This window comes from Rattus norvegicus, chromosome 3 (genome assembly GCF_021556685.1).
Source record: "Rattus norvegicus strain SHRSP/BbbUtx chromosome 3, alternate assembly SHRSP_T2T, whole genome shotgun sequence".
Lineage (NCBI taxonomy): Eukaryota > Metazoa > Chordata > Mammalia > Rodentia > Muridae > Rattus > Rattus norvegicus.
This window is the reverse complement of record NC_141536.1, coordinates 162,925,158-162,944,291: the sequence shown is the minus strand read 5'-3', so window position 1 is coordinate 162,944,291 and position 19,134 is coordinate 162,925,158.

Genomic DNA, 19,134 nt, shown 5'->3' with positions numbered 1-19,134 from the left:
ATGTGTTACGTGAGCTCCTCACAGTCACAGACTGTTAGTTACTGTATAACACGATCACAGAGACATGTTGCACGAGTCTATGATACAAAGATACATTGTACAAGATCACAGTATAAATACATACTTCAAGTTAACTAACATTCTATTACCTCATCTTCCTCCCCTATGTGGTGTGGTGTGTGTGTAACCTATCTGCCTGCCTGTCTGTCTGTCTGTCTGTGTAGTCTAGAGGCCGACATCCAGTGTCTTCCTCAGCCACTCTGATTTCACTTTTTTGAGACAGGATCTCCCTCTCCCTGTACCCAGAACTTGCCGATTCACAAGTCTGGTTAGCCAATGAGTTCCTGGGATCCTTCTGTCTCTGTTTTTTCAAAACTAGGGTTGTTGCCACACTGTGTGCAGGTTTTACTTGAGTGATGGGGATCTATGTTGAGGTCCCCATGTTAACTTGACGAGCAGTTCCCAAGTGAGCCTCACTTCATTTATTTACTTTTGGCAGTGTGCACTTCTGCTAAAAGTCCCCTCTTAGCAGAAGTCAGGTATGCAGAATATTGTAGCTAAATTCAATCCACCGTTGGGAAAGAAATCTCCAAAAGCTGTTCCTCGTGTCTAACTGAAAATTTGTCCTTCTACCCCCACACTCTCCATCCCTGGTAATACACTCAGTACCTGTGAGTTTGAGTCCACACATGAGTAAAGTCACATGGCCACTTACCTGCTTGGAGGTGGTGTGTCTCACAGGAAATATGACACCTCTGTTCATCCAGATTGTTGTGCAGGACAGGAAACCCTCTGTCTTAGGGTTTTACTGCTGTGAACAGACACCATGACCAAGGCAAGTCTTATAGATGACAACATTTAATTGGGGCTGCCTTACAGGTTCAGAGGTTCAGTCCATCATCAAGACAGGAACATGGCAGCAGCCAGGCAGGCATGGTGCAGGCAGAGCTGAGAGTTCTACATCTTCATCTGAAGGCCGCTAGCAAAATACTGATTTCCAGGAAGTTAGGACTAGGGTATTAAAGCCCACACATATAGTGACACGCCCACTCCAACATGGCCACACCTCCTAGTAGTGCCACTCCCTGGGCCGGGCATATGCAAACCATCACACTGACCTTTAAGTGTGAATAGTACTCCCTCGTGTCTCTGAACCCATTTTCTTTATTTTATTTTATTTTTAATTTACCAGCTGTGTGACAGTTAGGTTTGACCCTCCTGCTTGGATTTTATGACCAATACTGTGATACACACAGAAATGTAGACATCATTAATATACTGATTCATCTCCCTTGGCTATGAATGCACCCTAAGATGTGACTGCTGGCCATACACTTGTCCTGTTTCATTTTTTAAAATATATTTTAAATTTTACATGTATGGTTTAGCCTGCATGTGTGTCTGTGCACCACATGTGTGCCTGGTGCCCACGGAGGTCAGAAGAAGGGCGTCTGATTTCTGAGATTAGACTTAAAGACAGTTGTGAGCTGCTGTGTGGGTGCTGGGAACCTAACCTGGGATCCCTGGAAGAGCAGCCAGAACTCTTAACTCCTGAGCCATCCTACAGACTGGTCTGTTTGTTTGTTTGTTTGTTTGTTTGTTTGTTTGTTTTTAATCAGGTCCATGCTGTTTTCCAGACCGTCCGTGCTGACTGACATCCCTGCCAAAGGAGAGCAAGCTTTCCGATCCTTCTAAGGCTTTCCCCTCCCTGTCACCTGTCACCTTTCCGATGACCAATGACCAACAGCCAATAGGAAGTATAATGTGTCCCTGGGTTTGGATTAGCATTCAGTGACTAATGAATAAGGGTGACCATTTTTCCATGTATCTACCCACCGCGTTCCAATGTCTATCTGAGAGGTGGCTGATAGGGCACGTTGCCCGTTTTTAAACTGGAGTCTTTCTGGTCTGGGTTCAGTTATTAGAGCTGCTTGGGGTTTCCCGGCTGTGATGGCTGCACCCACTCCCGGTCTGCAGCTGTCTTCTTTCTGTGATTCCTCGGCTCTGCGGAGCCTCCGCTTTGATGGGCTCCTGGGTCCTTCTGTTTGTTGGGGTTGCTGGGTTTCGGTTAACATGTAAAACCTCACTCTTCAGACCAAAGTCACAGAATTTCCTCCTCCGTTTCTATCTATGAGTTCTACACTTCCTGGAATTCTTTCCACCTGGGGCACTCTGTCATCTTTAAAATCAGCTAATAACCGTGGAAGACTTGCTTTCTGGGTTCCGTGGGATTCGTGGAATCACGCGCCCATTCTTACGGCAGTGCTGTCACTCACGTGACTGTTCTTACAACCGTGCTCTGCCGCTCACGTGTACGGTCTTGCTAAAACCGATGTCTTTGCTACTCTTTACTATCACTAAAGCTTGGTCACGGATTTGATGCTGATGTCAGCTCACGCGACACCTCCAACTCCGGTATTTCACTCTGTTCTCTCACCTTGAGGGTCTTGTGTGGGTCCTACCTCTCAAGGTCATGGGATTTTGATAGGAGTTGTTGTACAGGATCTCTGCATCATTTTGAGTGGAACAGATAATTTAGAAACATTCTTTCCAACTGGGCCCTTCAATTTCTTTCAGCAATGTTCTATGGCTGTGCATGTATAGATCCTTCACTCTGGTTACATACATAAATTCTTTAGTATTCTTGTTGTTACTGCTGCAGTAGGAAATACAATTGTCACTCCTCTCTTCACCTAACCTAACTAAAAGGTTTTATTACATCTGCTTATTTATAGAGGACAGCTTGTAGAAGCGTATGTTCTGGGTCTTTCTTTTCTCATCAGACTCATCCACTGCAGACCACTCTATAAGAATATGGTGCCTGGCTGCACCTGTCCATCTAGGTGCCCTGTTCTCCCACATCTATGGGTCTCAACAGAGTTTGTAATTTATTTTTGTCTATCGCTTGTCCATGAGTGTGCTGAGTTCCACATCCATGATTTGTGCTTTCATATTATTACAGCTGGAAAACATCTTCACTATGATTTCCACTCTTGCTAAACACGAGATTGGTCGTGTGGTCTAAGGCAGTCTATCTGGAGAAAGTTCTGGGTGTACTGGGGTTTCCTGCTGTTGTGGGGAGAGTGTTTTGGAAAGTAACAAGACTCTTTGACCATCAGTACAAGGTGAGCTTGCAACGGATCAAGACTGATACCCCTGTGATACTAAACGGGCCAGAACTGATGGTGGTAATAAGGATGTTAGCAGAAACCAATAGTCCACATTGCAAGGATCAAAGAGAATTGATATATTATCACTTTAATTTTAAAATTACACTCACTGTGTGTGTGTGTGTGTGTGTGTGTGTGTGTGTGTGTGTGTAAGCATACAATCACAGACATAGAGAAGTCAGAAGACAGTTTTCTGGAGTCGGTTCTCTCTTCCCACCTGGAGACTGAACTCAGATCATCCGATTTAAAGGCAAGCACCTTCGCCTGATGAGCCATCTTGCCATCCCTGATATATTGTTTTGAAAAGCAGCGGATACGTGGGGGAGAGTCAGGCTCCCACTGGGCTTCCCCTGACTTACTTAGTAAGGAGAGAGCAGATGCCAGGGGACTTTCTACAGAAGTCTTCGGCAACCACCTAGAAGGAAAGAGACAATGCTTCTCCCCAAGAACCGTAGACCAGCCAACTCCAGTACCCATCATGAGAACACAAAGAGTCTACCTAATTTAGGCTATTGCTGTTTGTTGCCATTGGTTACCCCACCAGAAGTTGAAGGTAAGACCATGTTGCTGAAGACTTCGTGCACTTCAGACACTGGACTCAGAAGTTCCAAGTTAGATGTAATCCCAAAGCCTCCTCCCCGAGTCATAACCTCCAAGGTACCAGAAGGTGCTACTCAAGGCCAATGACCATCATGGCAAGACACACCTAAGGACACAGTAGCAGCACACACAGCATTGCAGAAACCAACCGATCTCCAATTGAACTGGAGGCCCGGTCCACAAGAGGGAAATCATGCCTGGGACTGGAAACCTAGTCAGTTGCCTAGTGAAGTCTAGCATCTTTACCACTTCACTAAACCGCCATAATTCCTAACTTTATTCTGAATTCTTAGCTTTACCTCCACAGAAAAGTGAAGCTTCTTTTTGCAACCAATGGAGACCAATACCGAAAGCCAAAACTGGTCACAATGTGAGGAAAAGCTGACTAGAAGATGCCCAGCTCTAATTGATGTATTTACAACAGAACTCCTGCACTTGAGGCTCAGGGAATATTGTGAGACCCAGAAGTAGGTTCCCTGCCCACTGGGAAATTGTGTCTCCCAGAAATGATAGGGATGCCTCACCCGAGATACCTCACCAGTATGACTGCCTCCATAAGACCTGAGCAACATGGAAGCCAGAAATCTCAAGGGGCCTGTCTTAGTCAGCGTTTTACTGCTATGAACAGGTACCACGACCAAGGCAACTCTTATAAGGACAACATGTAATTGGGGCTGGCTTACAGGTTCAGAGGTTCAGTCCATTATCATCAAGGTGGGAACATGGCAGCATCCAGGCAGGCACGGTGCAGGAGGAGCTGAGAGTTCTACATCTTCATCTGAAGGCTGCTAGCAGAAGACTGGCTTCCAGGCAGCTAGGATGAGGGTCTTAAGCCCACGCCCACAGTGTCACACCTACTCCAACAAGGCCACACCTTCTAATAGTGCCACTCTCTGGGCTGAGCATATACAAAGCATCACAGGGCCACAACCCTAGACAAAGAATTTCAGGCAACTTAGGAATGCTGGGACAGGGAGAAAGCCATCAGCAGGGATGAGGAGGTGCCTACTTACTTATGCAATACCAAGTGGCCAGCCCCGAAATCATGTACACCCAAGCAACCCTGTATGGACCCAAAAGGTTGTAGTTATACATCTATACACACACACACACACACACACACACACACACACACACACACACACATCACATAACAAAGAAACAGAGGTGATGAGTTGAAGAGGGAGCGGGGACAGTTGTAGGAGGGATCAGAGGGAGGACAGAGAAGGAGAAATGATGTAATTATATTTCAATCTAAAAAAATTAAAAGTAAGTAAAAAGAAAGGGAAGGGACTGAGAAAACTGGGTGTGACCCTTCCCTACACGTGATGAGTTCACGACCACGGGCCTGAGCACCAACATGTGTCTTCAAATGTGGGGTGGGCAGCATCCACACCTTTCCAGAGGCCACACAGCTTCCCTGACAGAGTCACCTATTCGCTCTAGGTCCAACATTGAGGTCCCAAGAAATACAGAAGAAGAAAAGTATGTTAGGCTACACGGGAGGAATTAAGTCAGAACAGTCCACACAGACAGCAATGAAGAAGGAAGGGAGCTCCTGAAATCAAAGAGACCTGAAAGTCATGCCAGGAAACAGCCTTTGGAATTTTTATTTTAAATGCCCCCCAAACACTAACGAAACAATTCAAGAATCAGACACTAGACACTGAGTAATATAAAAGGAATCGCCTTTTTTTTAAAAATAATTCACATTTTATTTTTTATTTTATACATGAGAGTGGTTTGCCTGCATGTGTGTCCATGCACCATGTGCACACAGTGTCCTCAGAGAGCAAAAGGGGGCGTGAGTCCCCTGCTACTGGAGCTGTAGGTGGTCACCAGCCACCACGTGGGTGTATGGAATAGAAGTCGTCTGGAAGAGCAGTCAATGATCTTAACTTCCAAGCCATATCTCCAGCCACGTGAAAGGATGTTACTGATAATTCCAGATGTGGCCAAGGGACAGTGGCAAAATCTTTCAGGAGAATGTCCAGTGTCTTGGTCTTGGTAGTAGGAGATGCTGTGGTCTACTGGGACTGTCACATAGATGAGAAGTCCTCCAGAGTACCAGCAAGAAAGGGAGCAACTTATTAGCTGGCCACATGTCTATTTCTACCAACCTCTCTCTCTCTCTCTCTCTCTCTCTCTCTCTCTCTCTCTCTCTCTCTCTCTCTCGCACACACACACACACACACACACACACTCACACACACGAGAGAGAAAGAGGGTGGGGGGAGAGAGAGAGAGAGAGAGAGAGAGACTATGTGTGTGACTGTGTATGTGACTGTGTGTGTGTGAGAGAGACTCTGTGTGTGTGACTCTGTGTGTGAAAGACTGCGTGTGTGACTCTGTGTGTGTAATTCTGTGTGTGAAAAAGAGACTCTGTGTGTTTGTGAGACAGAGAGAGAGACTCTGTGTGTGTGTGTGTGTGTGTGTGTGTGTGTGTGTGTGTGTGTGTGTGCATATATTGGTATGGGAGTCTATCCCACATGGAGGCCAGAGGTGGATGTCAGGTGTCCTCCTCTACCTCTGTCCACCTTAGTCCCTTGAGACAGGGTCTCTCAATGAACCTGGATCTGGGGGTGGGGGGAAGCTAACAATCCCAGCCACCCCTTGCCCCTGCCTCCCAGAGCAATGTGGTTGGTTACAGACTCATGGAGCCACATCCAGCCTTTCACATGGGTGTGGGATCGAAACCGGGTGATTCTCTGAGCTCGTACTCACTGAGCCAACTCCCCAGCCTGTCTGTTTCCTTACGTTCCAACTTAAATGATCAAACGAGTAAGTTCTCAGAGGACAGCTTGTCATATTTAATGCCAGCTTTATGGTGTTCCCTGTTCACCTTTGTCACCTCAGCTGGGACCACACCCTAAGGCTCTTCTCTGTCAACACCTCATGTTTGTCTTCAGCGTCTACCGCACTCAATAGAAGAAATTAATTCTTCACAGTTCCAAAGTCGGGAAGATCATGGCCAAGGTGCTGGGTCTCATTAGGATCACCTCTCACAGATAGCACTTTTCTGATGTGTCCTCCTCAGATGATGGGAACAGGATGCAACTCTCTAGGACCATGTCAGCAGGGACACGGATGCTCGGGGAAGGGACATAAAAAACACTCACACTTTAGGAGAGTTTGTTCACTTGACTTTTCAGAAATATATTCTTATACTTTTGGTTGTGAACCTAGCCTTTAACGGCTGAGCCATCTCTCCAGCCCTCAGAAATACATTCAAAGTTCATTAGTCATATAGTCTCAAGTAACTGGGAGGTTAGGTGCTCATTTTATGCACACCTGAAACTGGCCACCAAGGTCCTCCAGCTTCTATAAAGGCAGCCACTCTCTCCCTCTCAGTGGCCTCCCTCCCTCAGAGACTCCTACCTCATGCCAGAGAAGACGGTGCCAGAACCCCACCATTTCCGTTTGAACACGCCTGCATGCCCGCACAGAGGCCATTGGCAGTGTAGGATTCTGTTCTGTTGGGAATTATCATATTCTGTTTAACTAGCATGCCACTGATGAATATTTTCACACATTCAGATGTTTTAACACTTTCTATAATTATATGATTCTGACTTTGGCTGACAGCACAATTCATTGTTGCCGTTGTTAGTTCTGGCCCATTTAGCTCACTTCGTACTGATGTTGGAAAAGTGCTGTTACCTTCCAGACACACACACACACACACACACACACACACACACACACACACACACAGAACGCTCTCCCCACAGCAGCAGGAAACCCCCTGTCACAGCACACCCAGAACCTTCGCCAGATAGACCGCCTTAGACCACAAGACCGCATGAAGGGTAGCAAGAGTGGAAATCATAGCGAAGATGTTTGCCAGCTAAAATGATAGGAAAGCAGGCGTCAATGACAGGAGACATCTGAGAAAGTTCACGGGTGTGGGACCCAGACGACACACTCGCGGACAACCAATAGACAGAAATAATTACAAACTCCGTCGAGACCCACGGAAGCCACCTGATGGGCGGGTGCAGCCACCGTAAGTTTACAGAGTTTTCTGCAGTACCCGGAATACATGACCCACCATAGCCCCGGAAGGGAATGGCGGAAAATAAAGGAAAGTCCGAGAGAGCTGAAGGAAGAAGACAGGGCAGAAAGAAATGAAACGGGTTTAAAATGTCATCTACATAAAACCAGTTGGGTGTGGTGGAACACACCAGGAACTCCAGGACTGGGGAAGTGGAAGCAAAGAGGCTGGGGGACGGGTGGGGGGGGGGCAGGGATAAGGTCATTCGTGACTATATGATGAACTCCAGACCAGAGTAGGCTACATAAGACCCAGTCTCAAAAAAATAAAAATTAAAAATAAAGTGACCAACCGTCCGAGAAAATAAACACACTGGAAAAACTGAGAGCTGGAGCTTTGTAAAGACAAGTAACGAAAAGGACAAACAAACCCCCCAAATCAACAAAATTGTGGTCTACGTTGGCTACGAAGGCAAAGGCAACACCGGATGTAGGAATGGCAAAAAGGTCTGGGCCGCTGACCCCAGGTCCTGGGAGCAGAGTGACCGAGCTGCCTGTGGCTTCCTCTGTGTGCAGGCATGAACTTCTCTCCCAGTGCCCCAGGGCAAATTTGGTGTCTCTGGGATGAGGAGTGTCATAGGTCACGCATGGTTTAGTGTGTCACAAGAAGACGATGAAGCAACACAACGTCCACAGCACCCAGTATCCCCTAATTCTCCATCTTCTCTTACACCCCAGCAGATCTGCTTTTCCGTCAAGTAGTGTCAGGGTTTCCCTGCCACAGCTTTAGGCTCTCTCCCTCCCTCCCTCCCTCCTTCACCCCTGTCTCTCTCCCTCTCCCTCGATCCCTTTACTTCTTTGTTTCTTTCTTTCTTTGCTTCTTTCTTTCTTTGTCTCTTAATTTCTTTGTCTCTTTGTTTCTTTGTTTCTTTTTAGATGGGACATTATGTCTTTCCTTATTTCGTAAGTTTACACATGGAGGAGGGTCCGTGTGCTATGTGTGAAGATCAGAGGACATCTTGGAGAAGACTGTTCTCTGCCTCTGTTGTATGAGTTCTGGGGATTGAACTCGAGTTACCAGGCTCAGAAGCAAGTGCCCTTACCCTCCAAGCTGCCTCACTCCTGCACTTTCACTTTTCTTCATCTTGGCATAGCAAATCGTGGACTTGCTTCTAACCCATGATATCCCAGATGAGACCAAATGCCCTCAGCTTCAGAGGACCCCCTCTGCTCCCCCAGCTCCCCAAATCCACCTGTCCCCAGAGCCACTGACCTCTTCCTCATTTAATTAACAGCTTGGTATTTCTTTGATTATATCATTTTTAATTCTAATTAGTCTAATTCTAATTAAGTATAATGAAACAGAAAAGTGATACATATTTCTAGTGTGGGTGGTGCTCCCAAACTCAGCTTTCTTCCTTCGGTGTTTAAATCAAGTTGTGAATCTCTGTCCTCTGACACCAATCATATCTCTCTGAGAAAACCTCCGAGACTCTTTCTTGTCCCTCAATGTCAACTGTGATGTGTCACCAATTGTAACTCTCCCCAACACTCCCTCCATTTTTTTGGCCTTGGCTCTTGGAGGACTCCTGCCCTGCTGCTCCTTGTGGCAGAGAGACTCAAGGAGTGAGTCAGTAAGGTGCCCTTGGGCCACAACAGAAGGCCCAGTTATTTGCAGAGTATGATGCTTAATGTGGATATCAACTGTGCAAGTCTAGAATCACCAAGGAGACAAGCCTTCGGGCACTCCTCGGAGGGACCTTTCGAACTAGGCTAGCCCCTGGGTTTGTGTGTAGAGACTATCTTGGTGAGCTTAATTGAGGTGAGAAGTCATGCTCTAATGGACGGTAGAGCATCCACAGCTTAAGTCGGAGGCTGACAGAGAAGACAGAAAGCAGCCTTTTCCTCCCTCTGCTTCCATATGGCCAGCTGCCCCACACCGCTGCCGCTGTGTCTTCCCCGCCATGATGGACTGTCCTGTTGAGCTGTCAGCTAAAAATGAACCCTTTCCTCTTAAGTTACTTTTGGCAGAGTAATTGTCACACCAACAGGAAAAGTAAATAATATGTCCCCAAGCACGCCCTCAGCAGTCTATGCCTCATGTACATCAGTGGGTGTTGTGCGTGCACGTGTAGTGTAAGTGTGTGTGTGTGTGTGTGTTTGTGTGTGCAAGCACGTGTGTATACATATGGTATGAGCGTGTGCATGTGCGGTGTGTGTGTGTAAGCACGTGCGTGTGTGTGTACATGTGGTATGAGTGTGTGCATATATGGTGTAAGTGTGTGTGTATAAATACATGTGAAGAGGTAACTGTGTGTGTGTGTGTGTGTGTGTGTGTGTGGTATTAGCATGTGTGTATGTGGTGTAAGTGTATGTGTGGCATAAGGGTGTGCGTGTGTGTGGAAGCTAGAGGTTGACATCCACTATCCACTACATTTCTGAGACAGAATCTTTCTTTTTGAATTTGACTGGCTGTTCAGGGCACTCTGGAGACTCATGGACCCCTGTCCCTCCACCAGACTGAGGTTATAGTCAGGCTGAACCATTTTTCTTGTGGACTGTGGGGGTCTGAATCCTTGTGCTTAGGATATAGCACTCTACCCAATGAACAATCACCCGGCCTTATATCACTTTTTTTTTTTTGAGACAGGGTTTCTCTGTGTAGCCTGGGCTATCCTAGAACTCTATAGCCCAGGATGGGCTCAAACTCCTGCCTCTGCATTCTGTGTGCATCACCGCTACCACCGTGGTCTTTTGCTTGTTGGTTGGTTGGATGATGGGTTGGGTTTTCAAGACAGGTTTTCTCTGTGTAGCCCCGGCTGTCCAGGAACTGGTTCTGTGTTTATCAGATTCTTAAATCACTGTTTCTGTCTGATTGTAACCAGTAACTTAGGAGGAAAACAATGACTGACATCTGTCTCTCTGGCTTGAGGAACGAGTGCAGGTCTCTGTGTGTGAGTACAGATGCAGACATACCACATCACGCATGTGGAGGTCACAGGACAACCTGGGGTTCCAGGCTTTCTCCACCTTTTGTGAGTCAGAGTCTCTTGTCCTTACCTCGGTGTAAACCAGGCCACCTGGCTCAGGAACTTGCAGGGTCTCTCCTTTCTACATCACCCACCTCACCTTCTGAACACTGAACACACAGATTTGGGGGCAACACATTGAGCATTATGTGGGCTCCGGGGATCCAAACTCCTATCTTGTACACCAACTGTTTCTTCACCGAATCTTCTCACTCTGACTGAAGATCTTGTTAAACCACCCGCCACGTCCTCTCTATTGACCAGTTTCAATGGCAGCCATGTCAGCAGGTTCAATACTCTCCCTTCGAGTCTGTGGTGAACCTTTTCCACAGAGCTCAGGAGCAGGTCATCCGTGTTGTGTCATCTTCCTCCATGAAGGGAAGTGCACAGGACCAAACGAAGTCTTTCTCCACACTCGCAGAGACACGAGGCTCTTAAACTTGGATTCTTTCTTTGTCCTTGTGCAAACTGGATCTGCCGAGGTTTAACCATCATTCCAGGCACAGCCCCTGAGCTCCCCCAGACAGCTCCCACTTGCTAGTCCCGTTTAATGAAAACATTAGGGCAAGGGATGACAACCACTGCAACTTCAATCTGTTGCTGAATCTATTATAAGAATATTAGACACAATAAGTAACAATTTTACGGATGAAGACTTACTACTTTGCTCTCTTGTACTGTCCCTTTGAATTAACCTGCATTGCCTACTAGCTTTTAGATTCATGGTGACTGGTGAAGGGGGGATTTCAGCCATCTTTGCATTTGTTCTTGTTCTTAAAGATGGGAGCCATCCTGACCATTCTCTTAGAGACGGTAAAGACACACTCTAGTCCTTATACCAGCGCACACCAACAGCCAGATTCATCCTTCACCTCCGACCATTTGTCTGTGGGAGCCTCTATTTCTAGGGTTTCTGGCTTTACTATTGGCATAGGATTGACCAGCCCACTGCTGCGCTGTTGCAAAATCGTGAAACTGGGGCTGTGAGGTAGGACAATTGGGACATAATTAGCCACACTCGGCTCTGTGGAGTACCCTTTGGGCTTTGGGAGCCCAGGTCATTTCAAAGGGCACAGCCCCCAAAGCTTTTCCTGTCATTTCTCCCCTCTTACCCTGGCCCTTTGAGCCCCAGGCTGGGGGTTACAACTTCAAAATTTGGGCTACAGAGTGAGTTCAAGGCCAGCCCCGCAACTTAGAAACATTGTTTCCCAATGAAAACAGTGTAAATTAAAGGTGGAGGAGAGCTGCAGTGGTACAGCACTTGCTTACTGTGCGGTCCCAAGATGGGTTCTCACAACTGGGGAAAAAGAAGCAATCAAGAAAATGGAATCCTGGATCCTAACCAAGGAGGGTGATTGATTATTGGGAAGAAAAAACCAAAACCAAGGGAGAAATATGAATGCTTTCAGGTTTACCAGATGCACCATGGTGTGTGGTTTTGTTTTTGTTTGTTTTGTTTTGGTTTGGTTGTTTTATTTTTAGGTAGAAGAAGGTTTATTTTGACTTCAGTTTGTGGTTCGCTTTTGCTGTTGTTTGTTTTTCTAACAGGGTTTCATATAATCTGGAATGGCCTCAAACTCGCGATTTAGCTGAGGGTGACCTGGAACTCTGATCCTCCTGCCTCTGTGTCACAATCACTGCCGATTCCAGGAGTGTATGTCACAGCCCGTTTGCATGGTGTTGGGTATGGAATCCAGCTTCATGCACGATAGACAAACACCCTAACCAGCAGCTCCAGTTCCAGCTATCATATGACCCGGGAGGACATTTCAATGTTCTCTAAGCACCGATACATGGACAACGTTGAGGACTGCCTTCAGAGTGCCGCCCCGCCCCACCACTGCCGCCCCGCCCCACCACTGCTCAGTACAGTTTGTAAGGACCCCATTTGCTCCTGGTCCCTAAGCTGTAACTCAAGAGCAGAGGAGCAGGGAGTAGATGAGAGGACACTAGCATCTTCTGATCCTTTGCAGTCTGGGGATCCCCACCCTGCGCATGCTCTTCCACCACCAACTTCCTCTCCCCTGAAAGCTACCTTTGCAGCTTTCCACTTCTCTCCCAGTCCCTGGTGCCCTGTCCTTCATTTCCTTGGGGGGAAGAACACTGGGGACTTCTGCCCAACTTAGGCCTTCCTTCTGGGGGCTGCCATGCTTCTTCTCAAACTTGAAGCAGCATTGAAGGATGTCTAAGGAAGTCTGTCTACAGGAGCCACAGGAATGAGTTAACATCAGTATCAAAAAAGACTCATCAGCGGCCCCTCCTTCTGTTTCCTAGGGGCCTCAGGTCTTCCCACAGCACTACCTCCGCTGTGTGCGTGTATCTCTCTGTGTTTCTGTCTCGGTCTCTCTGTGTGCGTGCGTGTGTGTGTGTGTGTGTGTGTGTGTGTGTGTGTGTGTGTGTGTGTGAGAGAGAGAGAGAGAGAGAGAGAGAGAGAGAGAGATTATAGGCACTGCATACATTGCATACATCCAGGTGAGCACCATACTACCCCCACTGTATATGTGTATATCCTCTTTTTCTGTCTCTCTGTCTCTCTCTGTCTCTCTGTCTCTCTGTCTCTCTCTCTCTCTCTGTCTCTCTGTCTCTCTCTCTCTCTCTCTCTCTCTCTCTCTCTCTCTGTGTGTGTGTGTGTGTGTGTGTGTGTGTGTGTACGTGTGTGTGAGAGAGAGTTCATGGCCACTGCATACATCCAATGCCCATGGAAGCCAGAGGACATCGGCTCCTCCAGAGCTGTAGTTATAGGAGGTTGTGAACCACATGCTGTGGGTGTTAGGAACTGAATTCAGGACCTCTGCAAGGGCAGTAAATGCTCTTAGCCACTATGTCACCTTTCCAGTCCTTTTATTAGTTTTAAGTGTGTGTGTGTGTGTGTGTGTGTGTGTGTGTGTGTGTGTGTTTGCATGTGTGTAGTGCAGTGCCTAAGGAAGCCAGAAAACGGAATCGGATTCTTTTGAACCAGAGTTATAGATTGTACATTGCCTGATGTTGGTCTGGGGGACTGAACTCTGGTCCTCTGCCATGGAGGAAAGACACTAAGCTTCTGAGCCATCTCTCTCTAGACCCTTTATTAATTTTTATAGCGTGTTAATACTTATGTTTATTTTTAATTAATTATTTTATTTCTTTATATTCCACACATTGCTCTCCTCCTGGTCCCCCTCGTCCCATTCCCCTTCCCCTTTGCCTCTGAGAGGATGTTCCCCTTCTCCTACCCCAATTCCCCTTCCCTGGGGCCTCAAGTCTCTACAGGATTAGGCACATCCTCTCCCTCTGAGGCCAGACAAGGCAGTCCTCTGCTATAGACGTGCCGGGGCCTTGGGCCAGCCTGTGTATGCCCTTTGGTTGGTGGCTCAGTCTCTGGGAGCTTCCAGGGGTCCTGGTTAGTTGAAACTGCTGATGTTCCTATGGGGTCACCCTCCCCTTCAGCTCCTTCAATCCTCCCCCTAATTCCTCCATAGAGGTTCCTGACTTCAGTCCAATGATTAGGTGTAAGTATCTGTGTCTGTCTCAGAGAGCTGCTGGCAGGGCCTCTCAGAGGAGAGCCATGCTAGGCTCCCATCTCTAAACACAGCATAGCATCAGTAACAGTGTCAAGCCTTGGCGCCCACCCCCCATACGATGGATCCCAAGTTGGGTTGGTCACTGGACAGCCTTTCTTTCCATGTCTTCTCCATTTTTGTCCCTGCAGTTCTTTTAAACAGGAAAAAGTCTGGATCAGAAATTTTGAAGTTTGGTAACTCCCTCCCTTCACCTCTATCAAACTGGAGACAGTCTCTTCAAGTTTCCTCTCCCCACTGTCGGGCATTTCTGCTAATGTCACCCGCGTGGAGTCCCGGGAGTCTCTTATATCCCAGTTCTCTGGGACTTTCATTATTAATTTCTAATTATGTTGAGTGTGAGCATGTTTGCACACATGAGTGCAGTGCCTGAGGAGGCCAGAAGAGGGCGTCAGATCTCCTGGCCTGGAGTTACAGGCAGCGGTGCTAAAAGACCACCCTGAGCAGCTCAATGTGTGTGTTGGGAACTGAACTCTGGTCTTCTTCAAAAGCAGCAAGTGCTTGTAACCACTGAGCCAGCTCTCCAGCACTGGCCCTCTTATTTTGACAACTATTCTCTAGGCAGTACTTGGGAGAGGGAAGTTATAATTTAACTAAATAATCTGAAAAAAAAAAGTCTGAAATTTTTCTTTTGGGTTCTCAAGCTTTTCCTTGCTTTGTTTTATCTGTCCAATGTTAATTATATTCTCTCTATAATAATATTAATAGCCTGGGGCATGAGGCAAATCTTCCTTGTTCCCTGTTCCTGACACTACTGGAAAAACATTTTGAGATTCTTCATTAACTAATACGTTGACTTCAGGATATTTCATTTACTTATGTATATGTTTATTGTATTTAAGGATTTTACATATGTAATATATATGACAGTCATTATATATTAGGAACTATTATTTTTATTTGATTTATAAAGTACAAACTAGCATTAAAATTTGGCAAATATGGTTGCTGCCGCCGCAGAGAGCTCGTGGGCAGCACCCTGCGAGCAAACTTGAGCCTCGGGACCACAGGCAAGACCAACTTTTCTGCTGCAAGTGACCTGCCTGGTGAACTCAAGACACAGGCCCACAGGAACAGCTGAAGACCTGTAGAGAGGAAAAACTACATGCCCGAAAGCAGAACACTCTGTCCCCATAACAGGCTGAAAGAAAACAGGAAAACAGGTCTACAGCACTCCTGACACACAGGCTTATAGGACAGTCTAGCCACTGTCAGAAATAGCAGAACAAAGCAACACTAGAGATAATCTGATGGCGAGAGGCAAGCGCAGGAACCCAAGCAACAGAAACCAAGACTACATGGCACCATTGGAGCCCAATTCTCCCATCAAAACAAACATGGAATATCCAAACACACCAGAAAAGCAAGATCTAGTTTCAAAATCATATTTGATCATGATGCTGGAGGACTTCAAGAAAGACGTGAAGAACTCCCTTAGAGAACAAGTAGAAGCCTACAGAGAGGAATCGCAAAAATCCCTGAAAGAATTCCAGGAAATCATAAATAAACAAGTAGAAGCCCATAGAGAGGAGTCACAAAAATCCCTGAAAGAATTCCAGGAAAACACAATCAAACAGCTGAAGAAATTAAAAATGGAAATAGAAGCAATCAAGAAAGAACACATGGAAACAACCCTGGATATAGAAAACCAAAAGAAGAGACAAGGAGCTGTAGATACGAGCTTCACCAACAGAATACAAGAGATGGAAGAGAGAATCTCAGGAGCAGAAGATTCCATAGAAATCATTGACTCAACTGTCAAAGATAATGTAAAGCGGAAAAAGCTACTGGTCCAAAACATACAGGAAATCCAGGACTCAATGAGAAGATCAAACCTAAGGATAATAGGTATAGAAGAGAGTAAAGACTCCCAGCTCAAAGGACCAGTAAATATCTTCAACAAAATCATAGAAGAAAACTTCCCTAACCTAAAAAAAGAGATACCCATAGGCATACAAGAAGCCTACAGAACTCCAAATAGATTGTACCAGAAAAGAAACATCTCCCGTCACATAATAGTCAAAACACCAAACGCACAAAATAAAGAAAGAATATTAAAAGCAGTAAGGGAAAAAGGTCAAGTAACATATAAAGGCAGACCTATCAGAATCACACCAGACTTTTCGCCAGAAACTATGAAGGCCAGAAGATCCTGGACTGATGTCATACAGACCCTAAGAGAACACAAATGTCAGCCCAGGTTACTGTATCCTGCAAAACTCTCAATTAACATAGATGGAGAAACCAAGATATTCCATGACAAAACCAAATTTACACAATATCTTTCTACAAATCCAGCACTACAAAGGATAATAAATGGTAAAGCCCAACACAAGGAGGCAAGCTATACCCTAGAAGAAGCAAGAAACTAATCGTCTTGGCAACAAAACAATGAGAAGAAAAGCACACAAACATAACCTCACATCCAAATATGAATATAACAGGAAGCAATAATCACTATTCCTTAATATCTCTCAACATCAATGGCCTCAACTCCCCAATAAAAAGACATAGATTAACAAACTGGATATGCAACGAGGACCCTGCATTCTGCTGCCTACAGGAAACACACCTCAGAGATAAAGACAAACACTACCTCAGAGTGAAAGGCTGGAAAACAACTTTCCAAGCAAATGGTCAGAAGAAGCAAGCTAGAGTAGCCATTCTAATATCAAATAAAATCAATTTTCAACTAAAAGTCATCAAAAAAAGATAAGGAAGGACACTTCATATTCATCAAAGGAAAAATCCACCAAGATGAACTCTCAATCCTAAATATCTATGCCCCAAATACAAGGGCACCAACATACGTAAAAGAAACCTTACTAAAGCTCAAAACATACATTGCACCTCACACAATAATAGTAGGAGATTTCAACACCCCACTCTCATCAATGGACAGACAGATCATGGAAACAGAAATTAAACAGAGACGTACACAGACTAAGAGAAGTCATGAGCCAAATGGACTTAACGGATATTTATAGAACATTCTATCCTAAAGCAAAAGGATATACCTTCTTCTCAGCTCCTCATGGTACTTTCTCCAAAATTGACCATATAATTGGTCAAAAGACGGGCCTCAACAGGTACAGAAAGATAGAAATAATCCCATGCGTGCTATCGGACCACCACGGCCTAAAACTGGTCTTCAATAACAATAAGGGAAGAATGCCCACATATACGTGGAAATTGAACAATGCTCTACTCAATGATAACCTGGTCAAGGAAGAAATAAAGAAAGAAATTAAAAACTTTTTAGAATTTAATGAAAATGAAGGTACAACATACCCAAACTTATGGGACACAATGAAAGCTGTGCTAAGAGTAAAACTCATAGCGCTGAGTGCCTGCAGAAAGAAACAGGAAAGAGCATATGTCAGCAGCTTGACAGCACACCTAAAAGCTCTAGAACAAAAAGAAGCAAATACACCCAGGAGGAGTAGAAGGCAGGAAATAATCAAACTCCGAGCGGAAATCAACCAAGTAGAAACAAAAGGACCATAGAAAGAATCAACAGAACCAAAAGTTGGTTCTTTGAGAAAATCAACAAGATAGATAAACCCTTAGCCAGACTAACGAGAGGACACAGAGAGTGCGTCCAAATTAACAAAATCAGAAATGAAAAGGGAGACATAACAACAGATTCAGAGGAAATTCAAAAAATCATCAGATCTTACTATAAAAGCCTATATTCAACAAAACTTGAAAATCTGCAGGAAATGGACAATTTCCTAGACAGATACCAGGTACCGAAGTTGAATCAGGAACAGATAAACCAGTTAAACAACCCCATAACTCCTAAGGAAATAGAAGCAGTCATTAAAGGTCTCCCAACCAAAAGGAGCCCAGGTCCAGACGGGTTTAGTGCAGAATTCTATCAGACCTTCATAGAAGACCTCATACCAATATTATCCAAACTATTCCACAAAATTGAAACAGATGGAGCCCTACCGAATTCCTTCTACGAAGCCACAATTACTCTTATACCTGAACCACACAAAGACCCAACAAAGAAAGAGAACTTCAGACCAATTTCCCTTATGAATATCGACGCAAAAAAACTCAATAAAATTCTGGCAAACCGAATCCAAGAGTACATCAAAACAATCATCCACCATGATCAAGTAGGCTTCATCCCAGGCATGCAGGGATGGTTTAATATACGGAAAACCATCAACGTGATCCATTATATAAACAAACTGAAAGAGCAAAACCACATGATCATTTCATTAGATGCTGAGAAAGCATTTGACAAAATTCAACACCCCTTCATGATAAAAGTCCTGGAAAGAATAGGAATTCAAGGCCCATACCTAAACATAGTAAAAGCCATATACAGCAAACCAGTTGCTAACATTAAACTAAATGGAGAGATACTTGAAGCAATCCCACTAAAATCAGGGACTAGACAAGGCTGCCCACTCTCTCCCTACTTATTCAATATAGTTCTTGAAGTTCTAGCCAGAGCAATCAGACAACCAAAGGAGGTCAAGGGGATACAGATCGGAAAAGAAGAAGTCAAAAGATCACTATTTGCAGATGATATGATAGTATATCTACGTGATCCCAAAAGTTCCACCAGAGAACTACTAAAGCTGACAAACACCTTCAGCAAAGTGGCTGGGTATAAAATTAACTCAAATAAATCAGTAGCCTTCCTCCACACAAAAGAGAAACTAGCCGAGAAAGAAATTAGGGAAACGACACCCTTCATAATAGACCCAAATAATATAAAGTACCTCAGTGTGACTTTAACCAAGCAAGTAAAAGATCTGTACAATA